General features: G+C 42.4%; 1 long non-coding RNA gene across 1 annotated transcript in view; it reads left to right on the top strand.

Moving 5' to 3' along the window:
- Positions 1–10574, top strand: part of A930011G23Rik (RIKEN cDNA A930011G23 gene) — a 431817-nt gene extending 421243 nt beyond the window's left edge. The window contains exon 4 of the long non-coding RNA NR_030692.1: positions 7673–10574. This is a non-coding gene — a long non-coding RNA (RIKEN cDNA A930011G23 gene). The remainder of the gene's footprint in view (positions 1–7672) is intronic.
- Positions 10575–12136: the final 1562 nt, after the last annotated feature.

The following is a 12136-nucleotide window of genomic DNA, read 5'->3' as shown; positions in this document are numbered from 1 at the left end:
ATGTGTACATGGTAAAAGCCACATACACAAGGGCTTGCACACACTAGTGCCTGCTGCACAGCAAGCATCCAGACATGATTTCTCAAAAACAGCAAGTTGACATCTTTTTCTCAACCCTGGGTTAGGCTATGCTCCTTCATTTACTTGAAGTGTTTTCCTAGGAACCAAAGATGCAAAGACTCTCACTTATTCTTTTACCTGTCTGCACCGTGTGTGTGTGTGTGTGTGTGTGTGTGTGTGTGTGTGTGTGTCTGTTTCTCTCTCTCTCTCTCTCTCTCTCTCTCTGTGTGTGTGTGTGTGTGTATATATATATATATATGTATATATATATATATATATATGCATACATTCACAAACCATGACGTGCATGGATGGCAGAAGACACCTGCAGATGTTGGTTCTCTCCATCCTCCATGTCTATCTGATTCAACTCAGTTCTTCACTTTGGCCACAGGGCCCTCTAAGCCCACTAATTCTGGATCAGACTTTTAATGTCAAAATGTTAAGAGAATTTCAGAGAACTTGAAGGCAATGTCCTCTCATACATACTTCTTAAATTCATAATTAAACAACGTGAACACAGGAAATATAAACTTAGGGTTAAATGCCTAGGACTTGGTAAATATTTTCTTGTGAGAGTAATGTGGGCAGGTGATAACGGCTGTCTGTGAGGCTGTGAGGGAACTACTAATCACTAGTTGCCAAGAAGCTATTTTCTACCTCTGCATTACCCGAAAGTCACTTTAAAAACAGCAGAACGTAAAAAGCTAATTCATTGTATAATATAACAGAAAGAATTCCTCGTGAATTTGTACTTTGGCCACTTGTGTTATTTTCATTGTTTATGTGCAGAATGACTAGTCAGGGCTCATTCTAAAGTCATTCAGTAGTCTAAACAACATTTTAAGTGGACGTTTATTGGCTACTGTGTATCCATGCCTTTAATATATGGTTAGTCTTTAGTAACCAAAACATCCCAGCCAAACAACATGGAAATGTCTAGCATACACCTGCCCCAGTCCCATTTCTTAAGTAGGACACTGTACCCATGGGCATGGTAGATGCTTGACTATCTTAGCAACAATGTGACATCTGATTATTCAGATACCATGGAGCCCTGAGTCTCATCTTTGTGAGTCCCCCACACCTCCAGGATACTGACTCTGAGTCTTTTTCTTCTCATAGCTATTCATGGGAAACTCTGGGTTTGTTTTTGTTGTTGTTGTTTGTTTGTTTAGGTTTTTGTTTGTTTTGTTTTTGTTTCTTGTTTTTGTTTTTGTTTCTCCTTTAGCTGAGAAAGGTTAGAACATTTAATGTGAAGCACCCATGTCCTTTTTGATCTCTGTTTTACACTGTGGTTAACAAAGGAACTGTTAGGTCTGGGAATGAAGGGGGCATGCCCAGTTTACCCCATATTTCATCAATAAGGGAAATAACTGTTTATTAAAAAACCCTTTCTTTCACTTATTTATACAGACCACCCAGAGAGATATTATGAAATATTGATAATATTGAGCTAGACAAAAGAACAGCCGGCTCTATAAAAGTCACACCACAAGGGGTTTGTAAAAATGAATGAATGAAAAGAATGAATGACTGAAGGTTAACGACCGAACTGTCATTTCTACCTGCTGGGAAAGGGAAGATTCCCTAATGGAGGGACACTGGGCATATTAACCCCTCCAGAGCAGGCCTCATGCTTAGGGTAATTGACATGAAATAATGAACTTCTTTGTTTGTTTGTTTGTCTTTATTTTGTGTTTTTTTGTTTTTGTTTTTTAATGATCTTCTATTTGGTTATAGTAAAGCAAGGCTTTTTCGTTTGTTTCTTTTTTGAGAGTGTTGTTTTATTTTGGTTTCTTGGTTTTGAAAGGTTTTACTATATCGGGACTTTGTTCTTTTGTTTTTGTTTTTGTTTTTTGATGAAGACCATGAAGTTGGAAGGGTAGAAAGGGGGAAGGACCTGGGAGGACCTGGGAGGACCTGGGGGAGGGAAAGAATGTGGTCAAAATATGTTTAAATTTAAAAATTGTTTGGCATACTCAACATCTAATCAAAAGGAAATAGTACTGAGATAGAACCAAAATTTCAAAATAGCTTCAAGTATGTAATCCTTTCCTTTGTTGTAAAGAATATTCCTCTATTTTCTCCTTTCTTTAATTAGATAGCACATTCTACAGTTGGGGGGCTTTCTGCTTTTGTTTCTTTTTAAAAGCATGCTTAAACATGATTTATTCATTTATTTATTCCTCTATCTATCTATCTATCTATCTATCTATCTATCTATCTATCTATCTTAAGTGAAAACCTAGCCACTAGGGCTAAGGTTAACAATGGAAGTGACATTTAGAGACCGTGATTTGCTTCTCCTAAGCTTAGAACTCTCAGGGAAATTAGTTTATGATCCTAGGCAGGTTTGCTGGGGTCAGGGTAGGGGGTAGCGGGGGCCCAGTTAGCCTTGATTATTACATTTGTTTCACATTCCCACTTAAATAGCTAACCCTTTCCTAATAGGTCTGGACTCTGGCAGCCACAGCTTGAATCAGAGCTGCTCTTTCCCTAAATGGCCTTTTGTGTGTAGATAATAACCCCACTCTCTTGAACGGGGTTTCTCTCTACACGTTGTAGTTAAATGCATCTCTGGGGAAACAAAGCCAAGAGATATTGCAGTAGAATACTGCAAAGAGCCTCCTGCCCGAGTGGACTTGCCTACCCGCTCCCTCACGCTGTCTCCCTTGTCTTCCCTCAGCAGAGACACTGTAGACACAGGACTGGGGTGGCGTGAGTGTGTGAGTTAAGCACAAAAGCTGTCAGGGTTGATGGCTGCCAATGTCTTCCCAGTTCTACTGGCCTCCCTTTGCCAGGTAACTGAGTCCGAGTCGGCCTAGTGCTGGTGCTCAGAAACACAGTTTCTTCAGGGGCCCCGGGCTGCAGGGCCTTCCTTGCCTTTGGTCACGTTTTCTCCTGTGCTGTGTAGTCTGAATTTCCTATGCTCCTGGACCTTGAGCAGCCTTGGGGAAAATGAAAACTCTTGAAACCCCACCGTCTAGTATCATTTTATGGGTCAAGACTGAGAAAAATAAAAATGAACTTTTCCTCCCATGTTACACCAGAAATAACGATGTCAAAGGTGGAGAGTTAGCCTCTATTTTACAATTCTAGGCATCATTATAGTCTTCGTGGTTTGTTATCTCCGGTAACAAAGCAATTGTAAGGCCTAAAGAAGAGACCTTGAGTGTTAGTGAAACCTTCCTACCCGAGACAGTTTGTTACCAGACATAGGAGGCATAGCTTGTGCCACAATAAGCCAGATTGTACCACCCAGCTTTAATATGCCCACTAAAGGAGCCAAGTTACTAGGGAAAAGCAGAAACAGAATATATATTCAATATGGTCACATTGAGAAGAGGGATAAAGAAACCCAGTGAATTTTCAATTTCATCTTCAGGGGTCCTGACATCCTTGCAGGTTGAGGTGGGTTGAGACAGAAAGCAAGAGACACGAGTAATTAGTCCATCAAGGTGTGGCCCCCTGCCCACCAGGGTCTCAGCTTCAAGTCGGTCCTTCAGGGACATCTGAAAACTTGGGAATCTTTGTCCAGAGCATAAGTTCCTCCTCTGGCTTCCCCCAGGGCTTCAGCCATTTCCTTCCTGCCCAGGAGATCTCTGGAGAGATTCTTATTCCTTCAGGTCCTCTTTTCCAATAGTGTGATAGCCAGAGAAAGGGGAACACAGTTGTCTCTTTAGGACATATTCATTCCTTCCAAACAGGGTTATTGCATATCTCTATTCTTTGTTTTAATGCTTCTATCTGTAGGGGAAATGTGTGTGCATGCGTGTGTGTGTGTGTGTGTGTGTGTGTGTGTGTGTCTATAACAGATATAAATAGAACACACTTTGGAAGCCAAGTTAGAACACGTTGAGATGGTGCCAGATTCCCGTGAAAAGGAGCCATTTCTACATCCCTTGGTTTAGTTACTTTCCAGGGGCTGGCACAAGCCACTTAATTGTATTGCTTTGAGGTATGATCTCACCATGATGCCTACCTAGGCTGGCTTCAGACTTCAGGTTTCCAAGTGCTGGGGTTACAGCCTAGTGCCATAATGTCCCAGCCTTGTCTTCATCTCAATTCTGACAGCTCCCAGCCTTGTCTCTGAATGTTTTCTGAAGACACCATGATAAAGATCTGGCGGTTTCATCTCCATTGTCCAGAATCCCTGGTTACAATTTGTTCCCATGGGTCTGATTTTATCCGTGCTGGTGGGAGGTAAGTGACAAATGCCAAGGTCTTGGTGCTGATAAACTCCTTTGGCCCAGCTTCAAGGAAGTAAGAGATACAGGCTGAATGGCCCCTATGTTAGGCACAACTCAATGGCCCCTATGTTAGGCACAACGTCCCAGCATCTCAAAACTATCCTTCAGCTCCTCACTTCTGTAGAATGTTAAGTGAGCTACAGGACTTGATAGATCAGGGTAAAACTAATTTAAAAGGCAAGTGATTATGTATGGATTTATAATTATCCTATATCTATCATAGACTAGCATAGTACAAGCGGTATCTGAATGTATAATAGAGCCAGTAGAAATTAGCCTCCTTACCCAGAGCAACATAGAAGCCCATTGTGTATTAGGTTTCTTCTTCTAACGCAGTAGTAGAATGTTTGGTTTAGTGAGATAAGTCTATAGTACAAAATTTTCAATATCTCATTAGTTCAAAAACAGTGGTTTTTGTTTTTTTTTTTTGATAATGCACAGTGTATGTCATACACCCAGTAACAATACTTGTTTGTTGAGGCAAACAGATACACACCAGGGTTCCAAACAGCAATCATCCAGGTGGCAGATCACCCCAGATGTCTTTTAAGTCCGGAAGGCATTAAGAGGTCCGCACTATGTTTACCACAGATGCAGCGAGCTTTTTTGGAAGTGGTCAGGATTTATGAAGGCCTATCATTTCCAATTTTAAGCAGATGCCAGTTGGTTTCTGGAGTCAGAGACTCAGCAAATCAAAGCGAATATGTTATCTAGGACCAATTCAATGTGGAAAAAGTCATCACCTGTGTCCGTTGTTCCTTTAAAAGATCAAAGTTAGGTACATCTGTGTGGATGGATGGAGTCCCCTTATTACACTTCCCTCCCCATCATTCACACTCTCCATGAGTTGTCCTCTTTCTCATCCAGAGGGCTGCCACAGGGCTGCCTTGCATTTCTCCATGTTCATGGGGGTTAACCCAAAGTATTCAGCCCGACCCAGAACAATACTGTAGCCTGTTGTGCCTATGGCCATAGGTCTGGTCAGACCTGGAGGCTAAGAAAACCTTGCTCTATATACCACTGACCCTTCAAGGTATTCATAATACCTAAAGTACAGATACATTGCTCTATATATATCCCCAGTCACAGACACATAGGGCTTTAAAAGGACTAAAATTGTCTTAAAATAGCTGCCTACAAAGTGTCGTTTAAAATACTTCCATACAAATCAATGCTCAAACAAACCTTAACTTTGTTAAGACGCTTTTCTAAGAAGGCAAGAGCCTGAAATAGAGACATTAAAAACTTTTTAAGCAGAACATAAAATTCCATTTTCCAAGTCAATTACAGACTATTACTAAAAGCAGAACAATATTCTTAGGAAAACGTCATTTCTTTAGATACAGAAATTAGTTTCGGCCACACTGCCATCTTTATATTAGAATATTATCATTTATCATTGTAAATAGATGGATCTTGTTTTGTTAGTCCCCACACTGTAGAAGTTCATAGTTGAGGGATGGTTCACTAATTTCTTTCCTACATTCTTTTATCTCAGCCTTGATTTAAAGACAGGCCATGTGTTCCAAATAAATACAGCAAGATCCAACAATATCAATCATTAATATCTAAGTGTTAAAACATCAGAAGGTGTCAGGCAGCCATGCAATGATGTGGACCACCTTATATTTGCTTCCAGGCTTTCAGCAGACAAATACTATACAGAGCTCACACACTGGCTTATGAAAAATCGTCCACTCTTACCCCTATACATGGTGAGAGCCCAGTCACAGCTCAGCCACCTCTGTGGGCATCATCATGATGCTCCAACTTTGAGAGGGAAAGGAACACGTCTTCTCAGAGCCTTCGCCAACTGAGAAGCAGGAATTCCCGCACAATTAACATTCGCTGGGAAAGCTTCCCACAGAGAGCCAATGTTCCTTTCCTGTATAAATATTTTATGCTAAAGGAGTGATGCCTCCAGTTCAAAGCCTGCCTGGGACTGGCCTTGAGCAGAGCCAAGTTCTTGCTCCCCTACCTTTGCTGGAAATCTCAAACAAACTTAAGCCTAAATTAAACGTCTTTCCAACGCTGCTTTACTGCACCAGTCCTAGTCCTGTATTGTCTTCAGTGTCAAAAACCGAATGTCCTGCTCGGACCTGGGTTATGTATGGTCCCTAAAACTCCAAACCTCTCTCTCAGGCTACTGAGAGAGCTGACAAAAAGGTGTGTCTCCTGTGTGGCTGCGCTCTAAAACGTCCACGGAATTAGGTATAATTTCTAACTTGAAAGTGTTTTAAGACTTTTTTACGAAGACCAAAAGCTTAAACAAAAAACCAACTATTGTTTTTTTTTTTTCTTCATCAACAATCAGAGTCCTAAGAATGTCATACAAAAACTGTCGTTTCCTGTTGCCAAAAGGCATTGCTCTTGGAGGAGACTGAGGCTGAAAGAGAAGCAAATGGAGCCTGCAGCCATTTCTAGGTCTATCCTTTGCTCCGTTTCAGAAGGAAAACTGATCACTTTTAATTAAACCCAAAAGACACAGAATAATGAAGATAAACACTCTTTTTAGGACTGGTTTTATCCTTGAAAAATATTAATCCTCTCTGGTAGAACTTATATTCAGCTCCTGTACCATGTGACCCAGCAAAGACATCGAAGCTCAGTTTTAAACAGTCTGCGCCAGATGAACGATCAAGGTTCCAGCAGGCAAGTTTCAGTTCAGCCAGAAATATAACTATCTGAAAAGCCCTGAGCAGAGGGAGGACACTAACTCTGTGTTTCTGGGAGAGAATAGAGGTTTCTCAGAAGTAGAAAGAAGAAGCAAGCTTCATGGTGGACTTTTGGTGCTGAGAGTCTCCCAATACTGCCGAAAGCCAAAATACATATTCACAACCACAGTATTTTATTTAAAGCATATCTGAATGTGAAAATCCATTGACATTTTCTTCATGGTCACCTGCCAGAACTATACAACATGTTGCGCGTTATGACAATGTTCTGTCTACAAACATGAACATAGAGTTTGATAATTCAAGGAGCAGAAGTGCTACTGCTGCCACTCGTGAACAATGTTGGTTTCATCTTAATTGTCTGCAATGTACATGTGTTCTATCTACTAAGACAGACAAGGAGACAACCTTTAGCAAACCTGAAGGACAATGAGGACGAGCCTGTCCTTCATAGTCACCTTGGAGCCCCACCTCACACTTCCCATGTAACACACACAGAATGGAAAGTACCGCAAGTGCACTTTCCCAAGATCCAAGTACAACGTGAAAGGAAGGAGGGTAGAGATAGCAACCTTTCCCAAGGCCCATTAATGGAAAATGACTTCCTCTTGTCAAAAGAATAGAATCTTGCCTGCTTTTCACAGCTCTGATTTAAAAACTACCTCCCTTCTATCTTTTCTTCAGATACCAACCAAGACCCCAAATATATCTGCCCTGCCCCTGGACATTTTTATCCATCCTTTGAAGACCTTCATCCTTCCACGTAGCTTTGTGCAGACTGCCACTTCTGAGACCACCCACTTTGCCTGTCTCTCAATGTCATGGTCCTAAAGATCTATTTCCAACTTGCACCAACAAGACGGGAGAAAAAGAAGAAACCATGGTTCTCTCAGCAATACATTTAGAAATTAAAATACATAATTCTATAATGTTACTTATAGCACAGTGCATTATGTGACAGCAACTATCCCAAAGCATAGTTAGTCTATCTCAACACTGACGAAACATAAATCAGGGCAGGGATCTTAACACCTCCTTTTCTCTGTCTTAAATAAGTCAATGGAACCCCCAGTGGCTGAAAGGACCCTGATTTTCCTGTTACATAGCAGATGCCACACATAGTTCAATAGAACTCTGAATTTGCTCACAAGAGTTTTCAAATTGACAAGGCCTGTCCTATCAATGACATTCCTGTTAGATTATGGGCCTGTCCCTTTAAAACGCCGGACATTCTCTAAGTCAGAGACCATAGCCTAAGAGACCAAACCCTGTTCCCTTCCAGAGCTGACAGGACCCTTTTGTGGGGATGAAAACTCTACAGGAGAAAAGCAAATCCAAGATAAAGGAAACCTAACAGTGCCTTGCCCCTGAAGACGCTGCCCGTGGAAATGGCAGAGTGGTGTCTTCCGAGTTCCTAAATTATGCTCAGATTCCAGAGTCTCAGAGAACTTGCTCTCTCCTCCCTTGCTGTAGCCACTGTTTCTCCACTTAACAGATCCAAAGAGTTCAACAGAAAGAGCCCTAAAGACAAGGCCAATCAACCACTGGAAGCGTCCCCAATGGTTCCAAAGAGCCTCCAAAGAGCAGGAAAGCAAGGCCAAGGTGCACCGAGACAGAAGAAACTTCCCAAGGGTTCGACTTTCTCCAGAATTCAAAGCAAAATCCTGTTCTTGATTTTGCAGGCTTCACCAAATAGAGGTAAAAAGACAGGAAATGTCACCGGAGAGAAGTGACTCTAGCTGCTGGTGGCAACTGTCTTTCCTATCCATCCGCCGTCAAATGCTTCAGGCAACAGATGTCCTCAAACTGTGCCTTTGTGTCCCTTCACAGTCACTATATTGTCACCAGACCTAGCTATGGATTATAGCCTGTGCCCCAATGAGCCAGATTGTACTGCCCATCCTCAGTAAGCTAAGTCGAGGAGTCAAATTATTAGTGAAAAGCAGCAACAGGAGATATATTCAATATGGCCACATTGAGAAGAGGGAAGAAGAAACTCAGTAACACTGCCGATGTCATCTTCAGGGATTCTGACGTAAGGAGGTTTAGAGAGATAGCAAGAGACATGTATAATTAGTCCATCAAGGTGTGGCCCCTGCCCACCAGGGTCTCAGCTCCAAGTCTGACCTTCAAGAACATCTGACAGCTTGGGAATCTTTGTCCAGAGCATAAATTCCTCCTCTGGCTTCCCCCAGGGCTTCAGCCATTTCCTTCCTGCCCAGGAGATCTCTGGAGAGATTCTTATTCCTTCAGGTTCACTGTTCCAATAGCCTGATAGCCAAAGAAGGGGGAACACAGTTGTCTCTTTAGGATATAGTCATTCTTGCCAGGCAGACTAGTTACAAAATCACTACCCCCTCACTCACCGTTTGCTCATGGAAAATCACAGTGCAACTTGATTAGAGGCTTACCAGTTCAGCTCAGTGGGAGCTTTTCCTGGCTTCCTTCTCCTCCTTCTCTAAGTCCCCCCCACTGCACCATATTTACTAGGTGTCTGTTAATTCTACCGATCTATTTCTTCCCACTCATCCCCTGGGTATTTGGATGGTTCGTTTAATTAAATAATGACCTATAATGGGTTAATAATGGGCAGTTAGAGAGCTAGGGTATGGCCCTTTGAAGGTTCCCTCCCAGAGTGATGAAATCACTCCCTTTCTCTCTATTTAGTTCTCTAATGCTGACAGAGGAATCAAGGGCTCCACGCATGCTAGGCAAGCACTCTAGCACTGTGCCAAGTCCTGAGCCCGCATTCCTTCTGGGTGCCTCATCTTACAAAAGAGTATGGATAATGGATAATCTACATATGTCAGCATACAGGTCCACAGCACTGAGTTTATTTTTTAGCAAGGAGTCTGCACAGGCAAGGAGACAATAATCTCAGGTAAATGCTGAACACCCCACATCTACTTCTGGCCTCAGCACATGTGCGTGGGTATGTGGGTGAGTGAACACACACACACACACACACACACACACACTATCCCCGAATTGGAGATTGGAGAGCAGAGACAGGCTAAACCTGGGGGCTTGCTGGCCTGTCAGCTTAGCCAAATCAGGAAGCTCTAGGTTCAGCCTCAAGAAAGGAAGTGAAGAATCAATTGAAAAAGACATCTAGATCAGCCTCTGGCCTCCAGATGGACCGTCATGGGGCAAGCTTACTCACATATATACATACATACATGCACATACACTGCATATGCAAAAGAAATTTTGAATAGAGTAAGCGTTATAAAATATTTTTTAAATATTAAATATTTACTTTTTAAAATATTCGTTATAAAAATGGAAGAAACTAAAGTTGGAAGAAAATTGAAAAGAATTTCACCCTATGGTGTCATACTTCCGTCACTTACACAGACAGTCCTTTTCTCAGAAATGTGTGAGGCCCAGAACCCTGCCTCTTAGCTTCAGGCTACAGCTGAAGGGGAGGAGAGTGATGGTACGGGAAGACCCTGACTGGTCTGGGAACCTTTACTTCCTCCTCTGACAGGGCGCCCTTCTGACTCTACTGAACCTGTGATTTAGATGTGGCCTAGTTTCTGTGACCCATGTAGGAAACGGATAAACGATTAAAGCTTTTGCCTGCAAAGTTGCTATGTTAAAGTTACTGCTCCACTCTTCTGCTTCCACCTCCTCTGCCTCCTCCTCTTCTTCCTCCTCCTCTTCCTCCTCCTCCTTACGTGCTCTTCTTTCTCTTTGTTACATTTTTGGGATGGCTGTTTCATGTAGCCCAGGATAGCCTGGAAGTCATGTAGCCCAGGCTGGCCTAAAGCTTTAGCCTCGACTTCTTGAGTGCTGGGATTACAGCTGTGCACCACCACACTGGTCTAATCCTCCTCCTCCACAAGCCTCTGTCCCTCATGTCAGGGTGACACTATGAGTTGACTCATTTGTTAGCAACTGGATCAGTGCTGATGGGCTTTGAACAAAAAAGAAGATTAAAATAAAGAAAGATTACAGAGTAGAGAACAGACACTTGGAAGTGGGTCACTATAATGAAACTGAGTTCCTATGCCACTTTGCCCATGTGGAATTCCTTCACTGCTCTTCATGGTGCATCTCATAGTTGCTGTAGTCTTTAGATATGATGTTAGGGGTCCAGAGATACAGAACACTCAGGAGGTCAGAGATACAGAAGAGTGCCTTCAGGAGGTCACAGACTATGGGAGAAGATGGAATCACAAGCAGATTAAATAACAAAATAACAGCTCAGTGTATTTATACCACATGAGCTTCTGAGTGCATTAGCTCACACACTCCCATAGCAGTCCTGGGAGGCTCACATTACCATCACAGGCGACTGCACTGAGATGTCCTAGTTTTACATTGTTATGTAGTGGTCCGTGATGGAGCCAGGGGTCAAATCCCATCCTGGCTTGTCCCTACAGTCCCTGATGATGTATTCTAAAAGAAGGGTATGAGGTAGGGCCCAAGGATGGGCTACCTCTGTAGGTAAGCTTTTGTGTTATTCCTGTCTCTACACTAGCTAAATTTATTCTTCTTATGCAATAGTTTTTCGTGATTAAATGTTATAGCTTTCATAGATCGATCCTAATGTACAAGTCTGGCTGTCTCTAGGCCTTGATACTGTCAAGCCATGAGGGGAAAGTCCATGAAAATCGCTGCTTCAGTGGTTTCCAGCTCAAAAGGTCTGAACTTATTTCAGGTACATTCAAAAGAACCCAACTTGCAGGAAGAGTGGGCTTAGGAGTCATTTATTTCATCAATCACATATTATGATCATAAGCAACCTGAAGAGTCATGAAGAATTACCTACATGTCGAACCAGCAACCCCCAGGTATCAAGGTAATAGCCTACATCCCCTCACTTCCAGAAGTTAAGTTAGTGTCCGTAGAACTGTAAACACAACCGCCAGTTTAAAAAAAAAACTGAAATGCTTTAGGAACGCAGAACAATATAAAGTTCTATTAAAAAGGGAGCTCGAGGAGGAGGGAAGTAAAATTTATAACTAGACCCTGGCCTTGCATAGAGCATTTATCTGTCTGTTTCGGCTCTGATCCTGACAGAAGCACACTGCGCTCCGCCAGCTGCATGCGTTGTTCTGTGAACGAGGCACTCAGAACGTGGGATAATAATGTGGAAGCAGGTGAGGAAAGGCTTTTAGACCATCGCTGCCCACTTTCCTC

Source organism: Mus musculus, chromosome 5 (genome assembly GCF_000001635.26).
Source record: "Mus musculus strain C57BL/6J chromosome 5, GRCm38.p6 C57BL/6J".
NCBI lineage: Eukaryota > Metazoa > Chordata > Mammalia > Rodentia > Muridae > Mus > Mus musculus.
The sequence above is the reverse complement of the archived record's forward strand: the minus strand, read 5'-3'. Positions and strand labels throughout refer to the sequence as shown.